This window comes from Mus caroli, unplaced genomic scaffold (genome assembly GCF_978045245.1).
Source record: "Mus caroli unplaced genomic scaffold, Mus_caroli_1 scaffold_4, whole genome shotgun sequence".
Classification (NCBI taxonomy): Eukaryota; Metazoa; Chordata; class Mammalia; order Rodentia; family Muridae; genus Mus; species Mus caroli.
Window position 1 is genome coordinate 84,235,085 of NW_028227259.1, and position 16,344 is coordinate 84,251,428.

Genomic DNA, 16,344 nt, shown 5'->3' on the forward strand with positions numbered 1-16,344 from the left:
TGTCAAACTCTGGCAGACCCTCTCAGGAGACATCTATATCAGGTTCCTGTCAGCATGCACTTTTGGCATCTACAATAGTGTCTGGGTTTGGTAACTGTATATGGGATGGATCCCCAGGTGGGCCAGTCTCTGGATGGTCTTTCCTTCAGTCTCTGCTCCACACTTTGTCTCCCTATTTCCTCCTGTGAGTATTTTGTTCCCCCTTCTTTTTTTTAATTATTATTAGGTATTTATTTCATTTACATTTCCAATGCTATCCCAAAAGTCCCCCACACCCTCCCCCACCCACACCCCCACCCACCCACTCCCACCTCTTGGCCCTGGTGTTCCCCTGTACTGAGGCATATAAGGTCTGCATGACCAATGGGCCTCTCTTTCCGCTGATGGCTGACCAGGCCATCTTCTGATACATATGCAGCTAGAGACACGAGCTCGGGGGTGGGGGGGAGCGGGGGGTAGGGGGGGGCGGGGAGTACCTTCTAAGAAGCACTGAAGCATCCACACTTTGGACTTTTCTTGGGCTTCATATGGACTGTGAATTGAATCATGGGTATTCTGCACTTTTGAGCTAATATCCACTTATCAGTGAGTACATACCATGTGTGTTCTTTTGTGCCTTTTGTTGCCTCACACAGGATGATATTTTCAAGTTCCATCCATTTGCCAGTGAATTTCATGAAGTCATTGTTTTTATTATCTGAGTTGTATTTCATTGTGTAAATAAATGTACCACATTTTCTGTATCTATTCCTCTATTGAGTGACATCTGGCTTCTTTCCAGCTTCTGGCTATTATGAATGTTGCTGTTATGAACATAGTGGATGGAGCATGTGTCCTTATTACATGTTAGAGCATCTTCTGGGTATATGCTCACGAGTGATATAGATGGGTCCTCTGGTAGTACTATGTCAAATTTTCTGAGGAACCGCCAGACCGATTTCCAGAGTGGCTGTACAAGCTTGCAATCCCACCAACAATGGAGAAATGTTCCTCTTTCTCTACATCCTTGCCAGCATCTGCTGTTACCTGAGTTTTTGATCTTAGCCATTTTGACTGGTGTGAGGTGGAATCTCAGGGTTGTTTTGATTCTCATTTCCCTGATGACTAAGGATGCTGAACATTTCTTTAGATGCTTCTCAGAATTCCAGTTTACAGTTACTGAGGATTATTGAGACCTATCCTTTGATGTAGAGATGTAGAGGAAGATGATGGACCTGCCCATACTTGTTCAGAGAGGGCCTTATCAAAGAAACGTCTTGATCTGTAGGAGGAATGTGATGTGGTTAGCTAGGTGATGTGTGGAGAATGAGTTGGCCATACTATTGTAACATTTCTTTCACTTTCTCTGAGTATTACACTCTTTGTTTCTTTCTTCAGCATCTGGATTTACTTAGCTTCCTTTCCTGGTTGTTCCTCACCTGCATACCCTCTCTTCATCACTTGGGACAAAAGTAGTTTAGTAAATCACTGCTTTTTGCCCCTGGCTGACCTCATGTAGTCATATGGTTTTTAAACATCAGTTGCCAATTGCTAGGTTTCAATGTTTATTTCTAGACTCATAGATCTAACCAGTAACTTGACATAACTATAGGTATATTTCTTGACTTGGGTTGTAATCAAATCCCAATTCTGTCATTGTAAGTTAAAATGCCGTAACTCATAAATGGATTCAATACATGGAGCATACCAAACTTTTAATCTCAGCTTCGTTTAGTTTAAATCCTCTTAGTACACATATTATGCTGCAGTTGTGTAAAATCACATATAAAAGTCTATTTTAGAATGACATGTAGACTGACATATAATTTATTGAATACTGTAGAGAAAGTGTAAAACAGAATGTTTGCATTAGCCCAGGAGACAGAGGTGGGCATGTTGAAGATATAATGGGTTATCAATGCAAAACATGATATACAAAACAGCTGGCAATGAAGTGCACAGTTACATACAGGTTGATTACTCTCTTGAAGACATGACTGGCATTAATATGCAGCTTTCTTACTACCCAACCCAGTACCCTTATACCACATTCTAGACTAGGGAAACCCGGAAGTTCAAATTTGAAGGGTGGTTTTTTACCAATCAAATTTTGTTTTTGTACCATCCTATTCAAAGTGTTCTAGGTTAAGTCATTATCAGTCAAACCACCATAAATTGAGTACAATCTGTATTTAGCCTTTTGTAACAAGAATCACAATTCTCCCTCAAAATTCTCTCCCCCCATTTTATTAAATGACTATGTTGCCTCATCAAGAGTACCATTCCATTACTACACAGCCACTTTGATTTGCTTCTTTTTACTGATGCTGCCTATTAGTCCAATTAACACACTTTGGACAACAGAGAGCATAACCTCAGCATCTGCTTGTTATCCTCTAGCTTCAAATCCCCGGGGTCTCCTTGCTGAGTTTTGGCTAATGCCCCCTTAGCTAGTTTCTCTTCATCTTGTCTCTCCGAATGCTATTCTCAGAAGAGTTTCCAAAGGGATACTTCAGTGCTCTGTTAGACCACATCACTGCTCAAAAATAAGTAATTCTGTAAATCTCTTAAGATGCAGCCTAGGTCAATCTCCAAAGACTCCTTATCTTATTGAAAACAAATTCACAAATGCTGACTTCTATTAGCAACTTGTGACCTCTCCTCTTAACTGTCCTTCCTGTAGCTTACATTGTGTGAAACTTTCCCAAACACATCATGTGTGCTGTGGTCACAGAGAAAATCTTTGGTCCTTCCACCTAGCACAGTACAGGTCTTATGTTTACACAGAGCTACCTTCCTTATGCTCTTTGTTTAAAATTTCACATTTCCCGTACGTGCAAAAAATACAATGTGGACTAAGACAAGCCAGGCCTCTTGCCTTAAGAAAGTTATAGTTTATCCAGGGAGAAATGTGATAAAGGTTTGTTGAATATGATGCTGAGAAAGATTTCACAAATGTCTACTTAAACAGACAATAGAAGGAATAAAGCACTTCTAAGCATATAGTTTTATATTTGTAAGAAAATTAAATATGGATGTTTAGCCTGTATAGCCATTTTAGTATTATCAGGTTAGCCAACAGAGAGAAAACTTCCTGGTCAGAATCAAATTAGTTTCCCCATGTCCTGTCACCAGTGTATCTGGTGTCTTTGCAATAAGGTCATACCATAAGTTATGGTGGAAAACCAAATTATTGTTGGTAATGCTTCACTGATGTTAGCATTTCCTAGCCTACACTTTTAGACATCTCTATAACCATTCAAATGTAAAGATTTTAGGTTTGACATATAACCAGTACTTTATACATGACTTCTTTTACTTATACTTACTTAAGTCTTGGCATGACTCTTGGGGACTGTGAGTTCTTCTGTTAAGGAGTATGACTGAATGACTAGAATTTGCTAAAGTGAATGCCATTCTGTCTCCTGCATGATCTGAGAATCAACCTAAAGGCTTTCTGTTTGATTTTGTCATCATCTCTGTTTTTAGGATGGTTTGTTAGACTAATAATGCTGGTGCTATGAGGAGCTTTCCTTTAATTAGCGACCACAAGTCATCAACCACTGTTCATAATTTTCTGTCAATAGTCAATTAGAGTGACATTTAAAAAGTCTCTCATCTTCTTGTAACTTTTACAAATTACTACTCTATACCCCAAGTTGACAACACAGCTGCAGCTGGTTAACTGCACTTGGGCCTTTCTGCTTTTGTTGTCTACAAAAATATTTCATTGTCTCTTGTTTAAACACAAAAATAATCTTTTTACAAACTTAGGGACTATAATTTTATACAAAACAGAAATAGCATTTGTAATATATTAAGACATATCCATTAAGCTTAAAAGTGAAAAAAATAAAAAAATTATTTTGAGTATAAAATCATGATTAGTAGAGGTTGAGAAGGATATAAACTAAATCTAATCTGCTTCAAACTAATTGAATTCACATTTATTCTGTGGTTTTGTTAAAAAACCTAACAAATGCTTTAGAATAGATTATGAAAATCTTATTTCTAGTAACTTTCTCTTCCCAGTTTTTCATTTTTTTAATGATTTAGTAATAAAATGGTCTGTATCCTCTCATATCAGTTCAACCTGACATTTATTTTCATCATCTATAAAATGTTTTCATATCCTTAATTTGATTATTGCATATTTTTCCATAAATTTATGGTATTGTCTCACCCCAATTCTAATGTCTGCCTCTCCATTCCATAGCCTCAAAAATAAAGACACACAAAAGCGAAAACAGAAAAAGAAAACCACTGCACATTTTGCTCTTAATGTAGTGTCCATTCATTTAAAGCAATGACAACCTGTAAGCCTTTATTTACATATTGATTTTAAAACTTACACTTGATAGTATTACTAAGTTTTGTCATTGTGTTGGTTATGGGTGTGTGAGTATGTACATGCTATAACACGTGTGGGCACATGTTATAACATGTGGGAAAGTTACAGGAAACCCCACAGCACTAAGCTCTCTCCTTCCCTACATGGGTTATAGGGATGCAACCCCAGTCTTCATGTTTGCTAAGCAGGACCTAAACCATATCACCTGTCTGAAAATTTAAATCCCCTTCCAGAGCATCTGTGTATCAACATTAGAAATTGAGTTTTTTTTTTTAAGTTACAAGAAAAAAGAGGCAATTTTATAGTGTAAAGCTCTGCTGACACATAAGAGTTCTTATTTCTCTAAAAGGAGAATTTTCCTTCTTTCAAGTGCAAAGAGAAAAGTTACTTTATTAGCTTAGTAAGCGTGCTGCATTAGTGGAAAATAAAATGTTTAGTGTATAATATTTGAAGTTGCACACTGATACTCCCCAAATTATTTTCCTCACTTAATGGCTATTGTATAGCAAGATGAAGGTGGATGTAGGGACTGAAAAATCATAGTTTGCCTGTAGTGCTTAAGTGTGTGGGGTTTTTTGTTTGTTTGTTTGTTTTGTTTTGTTTTTGTTGGGTTTTTTGTTTTGTTTGTTTGTTTGTTTGTTTATTTGTTTGTTTTGAGACAGGGTTTCTCTGTATAGCCCTGGCTGTCCTGGAACTCATGTTGTAGACCAGGCTGGCCTCGAACTCAGAAATCTGCCTGCCTCTACCTCCCAAGTGCTGGGATTAAAGACATGCGCCAAGTGTGTTTATTTAAGACAAAATACTAGAAATCTTACAGGTATAATGTTTATCAAATATAGAAAGTTTCATGAAAAAAGGGTTTTAAAATGTAAAACTAGATTACCAACTTTAGTAACTATATCTTTAAAATAGGCAATCTTTTAAAACAAAAAGAATGATGCTCGATTTTTCCTACTGAACAAAATTTTGTACTGTGTTTCCTATTTACCTTTGTCACACTGCACACTGTTGTTTGGTTCATACTTAGTGTCTTACCTATATATCAAGATTAGTCAGGAGTCTGATGTCTAAGAAACATTGCTCTGTATTCTTGTGCTATAGCAGAGAGGAGCCGTCATGTTTGGAAATACCCTGTGCTGGCAGTGGAGAAAAGGTGCACAGTTTATTAGCATCCCTGAACATGCAGGAGCTATATCTTTTTGAAATAATTTCCTTTAGGGACAGAGCTTTGGCTGTCCAGGTCTCTCCTTGTAATTCAGGACACATTCTCAGGTTTAGAATTAGGATGAGAAAAGAACATTTATTTAATTTTTTTTTTATTATTGTCACTCTATTATTTTATAGACTTTTTTTTAAATAGAAAAGTTGATAAATAATGAATTTTTTCTCTAATTAAATTTAAAATATGTCACATATCTACCCTGGTATATATGCATGTTTCTTTTTTTGATGTGTTATTAGATTTTTGCAAGTGAATGCATGACAACATAATACTACATTCATTCCTAAATCCTTTGGTAAATATGTTAAATTTTCTTCTGCTGAAAGACACGATAAAGCAAATCCATTATCTATTGTTTAATTAATGTATAAAATCTCCGCATTCTTCAAGTAGAATTATTGGGTTTTGCTTCCCCCCCCTCAGGGGAACTGCTCATGGATTACACATTATTTTAATCTGTTCTGGCTCTTTAATTCATTTTATTCTTCATCTTTGCTTTTCTCATGCCTGAAAAAGTCATTTGATGGAGCCCATGGCTTGTGTTTAGTTCAGTGTTTCAAAGTCAAAATTGTTCAGGACTCTGACTCATGGCAAGAATTCAACACGATAGAATACCAAAGTACAGTAGGCAGGAGTGTGTCCCGAGTATTCCCTATTAATATTATTATGACTAATCGCTTAATTAAATTTATGGTGTATGAATGACTGTTGAAATCGTAAAAGTATATGAGAATTTTGAACTTTTTTGTACTTAAGAGGAATACATGGAAATATATTTAAAAACATTGTCACTTCCTTCTAAGATGAAGTTCTTTTTTATGGGGTGTATACTCTTTTATTTGTCCTACAGATACTTGATTTAAGTCATTATGACAAAAGACAACAAACCAAACCAAACCAAGCCCTTTTAGTCTGTCTCTTAGATGGACAAGTAATCAACAGTGTCAGCATTTGTAAGACACTTGTTAAAGTGGCCATTGGAGCTGCTGCATGGATGTAGGCGGGAGGGTTAGCCAGTTGGTGATGATGCCTTAGAGAAAAATGACATTTTAAACAAGGACATTTGTTTAAACAAACTGAAACAGATGAAGTTTTGGTAATATGAAATAAAATTGTACTATTTTAGGAGTGTATTTTCTAATGTATATATAAATGAATAACCCACTTGACTTGATTTCCAGCCCTAGGTTATAGAAACATTTTTAATTAAAAATGGCTGTGCGCTCTCTCTCTCTCTCTCTCTCTCTCTCTCTCTCTCTCTCTCTCTCTCTCTCTTTTACACAGAGAGCATGAGTTTAGGCCCTAAAGCAACAACTTTTAGTCTAGATCATCCTCCATTGACAAGCATGGCTTAAAATCAGCTAGTGGTGTCCTTACAATTGCACTGAGAAATATTTTTATAAGAAAAAGTCATTAACCATGGCTATTTTCATAGGTAGGTGGTGAAGCAGGGGTTCCAGCTGTCGGAAGGATCCATAGTATGATTCCAGCTGCGGTGATAAGGAATTGTGCACTGTCTGTAGTGTCAGCTCTACTGTAATTATTCCACGGCATCGCAGCAACATTGTCATTACTGTTGTTTTTGACATTTATGGTTCAAGGAAATAAGAGTAAGAATGAAAAATAAGAAAGCATAGAGTCAGGATATTGATGTTCAGGAAATGCTCTTGTCATCTGAGGCAAGTCATCTTGAGCATTCCTCTTCACATTATCAACGGATTCAGTGATACAAATTTTACTTCTAAAATTCCCTTAGGAAAGCTTTTAGGTACTAAATAGCAAAATGTATAAAGCTTTTCTTAACATTATTTATTAACTTTTCTGAAAATACCAAATTTTGATTTACTATTCACCCATTCCTTTTTATTCTCTATTTGTAATAAGTTCTTGATTTTGGAAGAAGTTACCTATCAAGGCTTACTTAACCCAGTTTCTTTTTTTTTTTTTTTTTTTTTTTTTTTTGCATGTGAACTTGCTCACACACATTTATTTTGAAAACAAATCAACAATGGAATACCCTTGGAAATTTCTTTTCTCTAGAGAAAAACAGTTAATTGGAAAGAAACTTACCTGGTAAAAGTTGTAATTTTTCATATTTAGAAAAAGGGAAAATATTGATTAAGGGGTAGTCCAGAAAGATAGCTCAGCAATTAACGCAGTGATTCTCAGCCTTCCTAATGCTGCGACCCTTTTTTTTAAAATATTTTTTTATTACATATTTTCCTCAATTACATTTCCAATGCTATCCCAAACATCCCCCATACCCTCGCCACCACTTCCCTACCCTCCCATTCCCATTTTTTTGGCCCTGGCGTTCCCCTGTACTGGGGCATTTAACCCAGTTTCTAAGTAAATGCATATCCAGCTTTGTTCAAGTCACTTGCTCAGGAAGTGAAGTTTAGACCAGAACTTTGCTTTGACTTGAGAAGAACAGATTATCTTTCACAATGAAATCATCAAACTTGAGGCAAGATGTTATCACAACTGCAAATAGCTGTTAAACTTATCAAAATGTGAATGAACACATGAACACTGTGAATCCTTTTAAGGTCAGCACCAAGATAGTTAAGTGCAGTTATAAACCAACACTTAGAATAAGTAATATTTAAAAAAAAAAAAAAAAAACAACTGTATCTTCCTTGTTGATACTGTTTGTAGTAGGATCTAGTTGAAGTGTCTTCTAACTTCACTCGGTTTCAAATCCCAAGAGTCTGCTTTATTTAGCATGGAGGTTATTCATTGATTATTATTTACTTCTTCTGACCTATTTCATTCTACTGTGTCTGGCAAATACACAAAAAAACTAGAGCACTATTGGGCTCTAGAGGAATTAGTCAAGTTTCTCCAGAGTGGTTACTTATATAGCTTACTAACATACACATAAAAGACAACTTGCATAAGTTTGGTTTTAATTTAAACAAAACATTTCTGAATTAAGGCACTTTGTGTATTGTCAATTTATTCTTCATATCATTAATGTGCAAATATTTCTATTTACAGATTTATTGTGAACTATTTGCTGCCTGGAAAAACCATGAAACCTTTAATAATAATATTATTTTTTAATGACTGCTAGTTCACTTATTGTCACTAAACTTAGAGGATACTTGTCCTTAAGATTAGTATCCGAAGCACCCAATTCTGCATAAAATATGATAAGTTTATTAGTGGCAATGGAAAAAAGGAAGCCTACTAATTATTTCTTTTCTTTTATCTGAAGTTACTATGGGTAAGGAAACCAGATGAATATATGTTTATGTGCATGCTTACATTTGCATTGCTCTAATCAATACACAACACATAGCAGTAATGCAAGAAATATTCATATATTGAATTTGCCAGTGTTTGGTGGATAATATTTTGGACTCAAACAGAATTTTACTACCTGAACTGAAAGCTTACCATTTTTCACTCCTAATCCAATTTTGTTTTCAGTTAAATATTTTTTGATAATTTTGATTAATATGATAATAGTCTTTTTTGTATGGGCCAACTATTCCTGAGCATGAGGCTACCCCAAAATGTGATTGATATACTCAGTGTCCTTTCATTAAAGAAAACTGATTTTTTTAACCCCAGAAGCCACCAGTTATAAATGGGTTCTTGGTTAGGAATGAAACTTTGTATTTCCTTCCCATTCTCCTTCTTGCAATCATGTTTGTTTGTTTGCTTTTTTATTGAGAGGGGGGAGGACAGGGAGAGAGGGAGGGAGGGAGGGAGGGAGGGAGGGAGGGAGGGAGGGAGAATTTGATGTTAATTAGTGTGAGAGAAGATCTGCAGAGTGTTGGGTTGTGGGAGGGAAATATGAACAACTATGTTATCTGAAAGTCTATGAACACCTATGGTTTGAACACACTGCCATATTCAATGAATGTTAATACGTGTTAAACCCCTATTAGGAATAACAGTTTTAAAGCCTTAATTTTACTATAGCCAACATGTTTTTTGTTTTGTTTGGTTTTGTTTGTTTGTTTGTTTGTTTGAGTAGCAAATGAGAAATTCTTCATTAACTTCTGTGCCCTTTTCTTTAGGAAAGTTTTACAGTTTAAAAGATGAGGTATTCTGTGAATATATGTGTTTTCTTCTAAATTAATACAGAACATCAGAAAACCCAGGAGTCAGTGCAGCTGTTTCCAGGTTCTACGTGTCTTTTTTTTTTAAACCAAGCATGTACTATAACTTTTCTTTACTTTTATCTGTCAAGTATTTCAAAATTAGGGAGATATCAATCATACCACATCTTGAGAATCTAGTCTTACAGAAAGTTCCTACTGCACCATCTCCTTAAATGGCACTGAGAGACATCTTGTAGATATGTTTCAGCAGACACTTTTACTTCCATGTCTAGAATTTTTGAATTCTAAGTGTGTCTGTACATTCTGAGGCAATTGAAAAATGACCAAAAGTTCTACCATGGGCCCTCATGGATGAGCAAATCATGTTACCTTTGGTCGTTGTGTAAAGTTGTATAGATCACTTAGCAAGTGCAAAACATGTTTTATTAGAAAGTCATTGACTAAAAAGAATTTCTCAGAACTTATAGTTTTACAATAGCCATTTATGATGACAGAAAAGTCAAATATTTATATTTCCAAGCTATTAAGTCTACATTTAAAATTTTTATTAAAATCCTCATAGAAATACATGTAGATTTTAATTTCACACTCGAATAGGCAGTAAATAGAATTATAGGAATCATAATTGTTGCTGTGGCTCAACATGTCACATGAAATAATTTTAAAACACTCAATTAAGTGTGAAAAAAACCCAACTCCACTGGAAAAAAATTCCACCATATTGATTATCATCACTCCTCCCTTTCACCTCTAGACTATTATATTCTGTAAATTCACAGATATTAAGAGACCGCTCAAATGCACAGAACAACAAGAGACCTATACCATCAAGAATGAATACTCTAGTGGCAAATACAGATAACTCAAGGACCACTACTTTCAACAGTTAGTGTCTTTTTGGGGTAGAATAAAAAATTTTGATTGAGTTACACAATCTTGGGCATCATATTCAAGATCTATGGAGTGCAGCCTCCAGGAGGGTTTTATATAACGGTCTACCTTATACATAATGCCATGTTCGTTTCGTATGTTATACTCTATGCACAGCCTTTGACTTTCTTCCTTCTGGAGTTTTTTATGCTCTTCCATTTACCTTTAAAGTAGCAAGTCTTAAGTCTTCTTTTATCATCCAGTCATTTGAGCTTTGATAATTTGATCACTCATTTTCATAATTGAGCTGTAGGGAAAAAACCACTCATAATATTCCCAAAGGTAAGCTAAAACAGTTCAGGTCTGACACAAAGCCCAGTGCCTGATTCATAAGTAAAGGCAAGGCTGAACTCAGGCTCACCACTTACTACATTTGCCCTCTGACGTCACTCCCCCAGGATGATGCAGATGGCATGACCTGGGATTACAAACTTTGGTCAGGGTCACCTGAACCAATTATCAGGGCAAAACTAACCTGAGTCTCTCAAAAGAGGCGAATGCTTCATCTACTTAACTCTGAGATGGCACTGAGCCTCATCTATCTTCTGGGCTATTGGAATGATTTTTATACATTTCAAACTTCTGCCCTCATATCTGAAATCTGAGACTATGATCTGATGAAGATTTTATCAGGATGTAAAATACGATGATAAGAACTCATGCAGTGCTGAGCAAGAAGGGAAGCTGGTCACTCTGCTGTGAATCCTCTCCTATACACCAGTAAAGCAGCAGTGAGAGAAATGTAGTATTTCCTTCTCATTTAATAAAGTATTTTCTTTTCTCTTTTTCCTTTGTTATGGTAGCTGTGATTCTAGTTCAGAATAAGATGAATTTTATGTTTTTATTCTTTAATTCACTGTAAGATAATTTCAGATATATCAAAGCATCAAGTTATATTTCTTTAAAGTAAAAAGAAATTGTTGAGGTTTTTTTTAATCTAAAAGGCAGCTCTATGTGAATGTCTCTCTCTAGCATCTAACTTGCTAGTGTTTCTCTTTTGAGAGTAAAGCTTAAATATGTTAATGTTGATTTGTATTTGATACAAATATAAAAGTCTGGAGTGAACTTAGTTGCTTAATTTGCTATAAAGAAGTAGGAAAGACTATCCTATCGCCCTTCTCACTAGACTGCTCAACTGTGAGTTTCATCTTATTCTACAGAAGAAACCATTGCTTCAGACCACTGAGCCCTTTGTCTCCCATAAGCCTGTGAGGTGACCTTCGTGCTTGCTGACTTGATTCCCAAAATGTAGAGAAATTCCAGGAACTTAAGAGACTCCAAACTACATTTATCAGAAAATAGACTTTTTTTTTTTTTTTGGAATTCTATAGGCTTCAGTGACACCTACAGTTCCAACCCATGTTTCATCTCATGATGAAGACATGAGAAGCAAATATCCTTGTTTGTTGAAAAATGATGACATTTTAGCAGTATTCTGAATATTTCAGAACAAAATAGGTTGAAAAGACAGTTTGATAATACTAAAATGTAACTGTGCGTAGAATGTAAAACAGGTTCTTAATACTTACTGTCTCATTGTTCACATATGCTAGAATGTTGCAGGGATACATTTCTTTAAAAATATTTCTTTAAAGAAGAAACTGGAGAGAATCAAAGTAATTCAGTGTCTAACTCATCTAGGAAGAAGGTGTAGTCTCAGTGAAGAGTACTGAAAAGTCTATATATTGTGCTAATAACTTGTTTTTTAAATAGCATTGGTACTTTCAAGACACTCATACCAAGTGTTACTGTACTCCAGCTTGAGTTCTTTTTAAAACCATGAGGCAAACGTCTCATCTCCGTGTTTCATGTCTGCAGACTTACATTCTTTGGATGTTTGCATGTGTTGACATATTTGAGTTATACATGGTCAGAGTGCTGTTCATAGACTCATAGACATCATCTAAGCTGTCCTTTTACACCCTTTCATTCTCACCGAGCTGTCCTTTGTGACATTTAGAAGCAGATTGGGTGAGATCAAATTAAAAGAAAAATCAGAAATTTTCTCTAACTCTTATGGAAGTATCTGTCACTTCCCTTATGAATAGAAACGTCGGAGAAAAAGAGAAAAATGATGTTTATGTAAAAATTTCTAACAAGTGAGAAAAGAGTCATTGAAGTTCCTGAAACTATATCTTGTTGAGTATTTTATCATACTCCTCAGAGACTGTCTTCCCATCTTCTCATAGGAAGACGGTTTTCTTCAAGAATTTTCTTTGTCTGTCTTGTTTCTATGTTTTATTAGTCCTCTGAGTATTCTTTGCAGCAACATTCACTGAGTTATGATCCCTTCAGCAAGTTTCTCATCTAAGTCTTTGTTTTGCATGCTTATTTTTGTATAAAGAAGGATCTATACCTGAAATTGCGTTATTTCTGTTCATTATGCAAAAGTTATAAATAGAAATGAATTCACAATTTAATGTTGAAATATACTACTTTCAAATATTATGGAATGGACAATTCTGACAGTTTTCCCTAAACAGTACTAATGATACACATGAAACTTTAAATTTAGTGAGTTGAAATTAGATAATTCATTTACTTATGATAATGTTTGGCATCAAAATAATACTTACTTTATACTTAAGACTCATTCTATATCAAATCTGTAGACTTTTGATAGTTTAAATTTTCTACCAAGAAAACAGCAAAAAATTCTAGTATTTTTATGGGGAAAAGAACCACTTTGCTGTTAATCACAGTAAATTGTAAACTTTGTTGCTTTGCTTCTATGTAGACAAGGCTTCAGACAGCCTAAAATTGAGGTGGATAGTCCTGAACACATGAAGGTTCGACTTTTGATTTTCAACTTTAGGAGAACAAAAACAATATGCATTCAGTTGAAACTTTACTGAATCATGTTGGTCTCTTCCAAGACCAGCGACATGAGCTATATTTTGTGTCTTTTTCTTTTCTTTTCTTTTCTTTTCTTTTCTTTTCTTTTCTTTTCTTTTCTTTTCTTTTCTTTTCTTTCCTTTCCTTTCCTTTCCTTTTCTCTTTTTCTTTTTTCTTTGTAAGTAGACTATAATTACATTTCCCAATTTCTCTCTCTCTCTCTCTTTCTTCCTTCCTTCCTTTCTTTCTTTCTTTCTTTCTTTCTTTCTTTCTTTCTTTCTTTCTTTCTTTCTTTCTTTCTTTCTCTCTTTCTTTCTCTCTTTCTTCCTCTCTCTCTCTCTCTCTCTCTCTCTCTCTCTCTCTCCCCTCTCTCTCTCTCTCTTTCTCTCTCTTTTCTCTTTAACACCTCCCATATACTTCTCCCTGCTCTGGCTAGGTGAATGAAGCAACAAATTAATGGCTAGGTGAACCATCTTATTACTTTGATTCTTACTTTTTAGTGAGGAATACAAAAATTAGAAACTATAAATTATATAATTTTATAAACACTAAACACTACAGAGAATGTATTTTAGGGACAGCAATAGGTGAGAATGATATTTATAATTTTACATAAATGAAATCAAGAAACAAAAAGAAAGAAAAGAAAAGAAACCCAATAATTGAGGAGACATGCAAATGAAAGTTGATACACAAGCCTCATGAATTTCTTCTGGAAGGGAACTGAGGCTGCAGGCAAATAAAATTAGAACCCTGGGGTTGGAATGTACTAGATATTTCACATAACAAAACAGAACAGGCCATCAGAGCTAGAATAAAAAGAGTAAGGAAAGTAAGTTGTCAAATAGGGCAGTTGTTTCCTCCTCTCCTCCTCCTCCCCCCTCCTTCTCCCCCTCTCCTCCTTCCCCTCTTCTCCTCTTCCTCCTCCTCCTCTTCTTCCTCCTCCTCCTCTTCTTCCTCCTCCTCCCCCCTCCTCCTCCTCTTCCTTCCCCTTCTCCTCCTCTTCCTGATTTGAATTTATGTATAGGGATTTTACCAGTATGTATGTCAGTATACCCTGTGTATTTCTGGTGCCCACAGATACCAGAATACTGTATCAACCCCCCTGGAACTGGAGTTACAAATGGTTGTGAATTGCCTTGTGAATGCTGAGAATTGAACCCAGGTCTTCCAGAAAAATAGCTAATGCTCTTAATCCCTAAAAATCAATTTCTCCCACCCCAAGGGTTCAGTTCTTACAGCACTCTATAATCCTTAGAAGGACTTTTAACTTACTTTCATCTTTATTTAGGTAGGAGACATCACAGGCTGGGATTAGATGAGCTCCAGATTTTATATCTCTCTGCCCTGAGTGTCCCCTCTTTTTCTCTGTCTATCTCTCTTTCTCTTCTCCTTTCCTTTTTACACACATACACACACACACACACACACACACACACAGAGAGAGAGAGAGAGAGAGAGAGAGAGAGAGAGAGAGAGAGAAAGAGAGACGCAGACACACAGACACAGAGAAACAGATAGACAGAGAGAAACAGAGAGAGACAGAGATATAGACAGAGACAGAAAGAGACAGAGAGAGACAGAGACAGAGGTACAGACAGAGGCAGAAATAGAGAGACAGACTATTTAACTTAGGCTGGCTTCTCACCTGAAATCCCTCAGCTTCTAAGACTTAGGTATTTGGTCTCAAAAGAATGGGAATCAAATGGCTAAAAAACAAATATTTATAAAGAATTATATATATAATACTACTTATGTGCACATATAATAATTTGGGACATGACTCTAACATGATAGATGCCTAAGGATTGAAATATTTGTTACCAATAACTGAGTGCTTACAAGCCCCAAACTTCAGAAGTATAGTGTTTGTTTATCACACACACACACACACACACACACACACACACACACACATTTTATCACTACCTTCTTGAAATTCTATCATGGCAAACTGTTTAAAACATGGCTTTTTATATGCTTATGCTTACATCTCTTAGAATGATTTATTGTCTGTTGTCTCTTTTCCCTTTATCATACTGATAATATTTAAATTTTGAGTTGCATCAAAGGGTGTTTACCCTTGTATCACATACACCTTGATGGCTGTTAATGTTTTCCCAGAGAGACAACACTAAGGGCGAGTTAATCACCAGGTTTTATTGTTCTGTGCTTGAGTCTTATGTACTTTTGTTGCTGACATTTTGAAATCTGGTATTCTTTTCTCAACAACTCTGCATGGGCTTGTGAAGGGTCTACAGAGACACCAAGTAAATACATTTCTAATAATACAACCACCCAGGCAAACAAAGGTGGGAGGTTTTTACTTTCCCCCTCTATTTTTCCTTAGTGCTTTAGGTCTTTAGGATACACTTGAGAAAGTATTGTTCCTGCCATTTTCCCATCATGGGAGACTGCTGTGCTAAACACCAGGACTTGTTACTCCAGCAGTTTCTTTCCTTTGAGGAAAAGTGAGAGCAAGTAGCTCTCTGTTCTGGGAACCAGGCAGTGTCAACCTCTCTCCACTCACAAACTACAAAGTCATTTAACCATCAGAGACCCAGGGCTGTTTTAGTAATATCTTTAGGAGAACAAAGCATTTCAAACAAAACTTCACCTAGTTTTCTTTCATGATTTGTGATTTTCCTGGGAAGTAGAGCCGACTTATGCAGGAATATTTCAAACCAATTTCACAGTCAGTTCTAGGGAAGGGCTTCATGAAATAAGACCCCGTGTAAGTACAGCTGGCAAGGGGAAAGCGCTCAGGTGCACGTGATGCGATGCGGATTCTGGGATAATGACTTGCTTCAAGGAAGCTCATCTTCATGCTTTTCACACTATCAACTCAAAGAATAAAATAACACAGAAAGAATGAAAACTAATACTAATCTTTTAATCTGGCTATTTTAATGTAGAAGATACTATGGAATTTTCATTGCAAAGCATGTGTG

At 35.8% G+C, this 16,344-nt stretch overlaps 1 protein-coding gene across 31 annotated transcripts in view; it reads left to right on the plus strand.

Annotated features, from left to right (window-relative positions):
* Window positions 1-16,344, plus strand: part of Adgrl3 (adhesion G protein-coupled receptor L3) — a 778,447-nt gene that overhangs the window by 653,999 nt on the left and 108,104 nt on the right. The window lies entirely within an intron of this gene.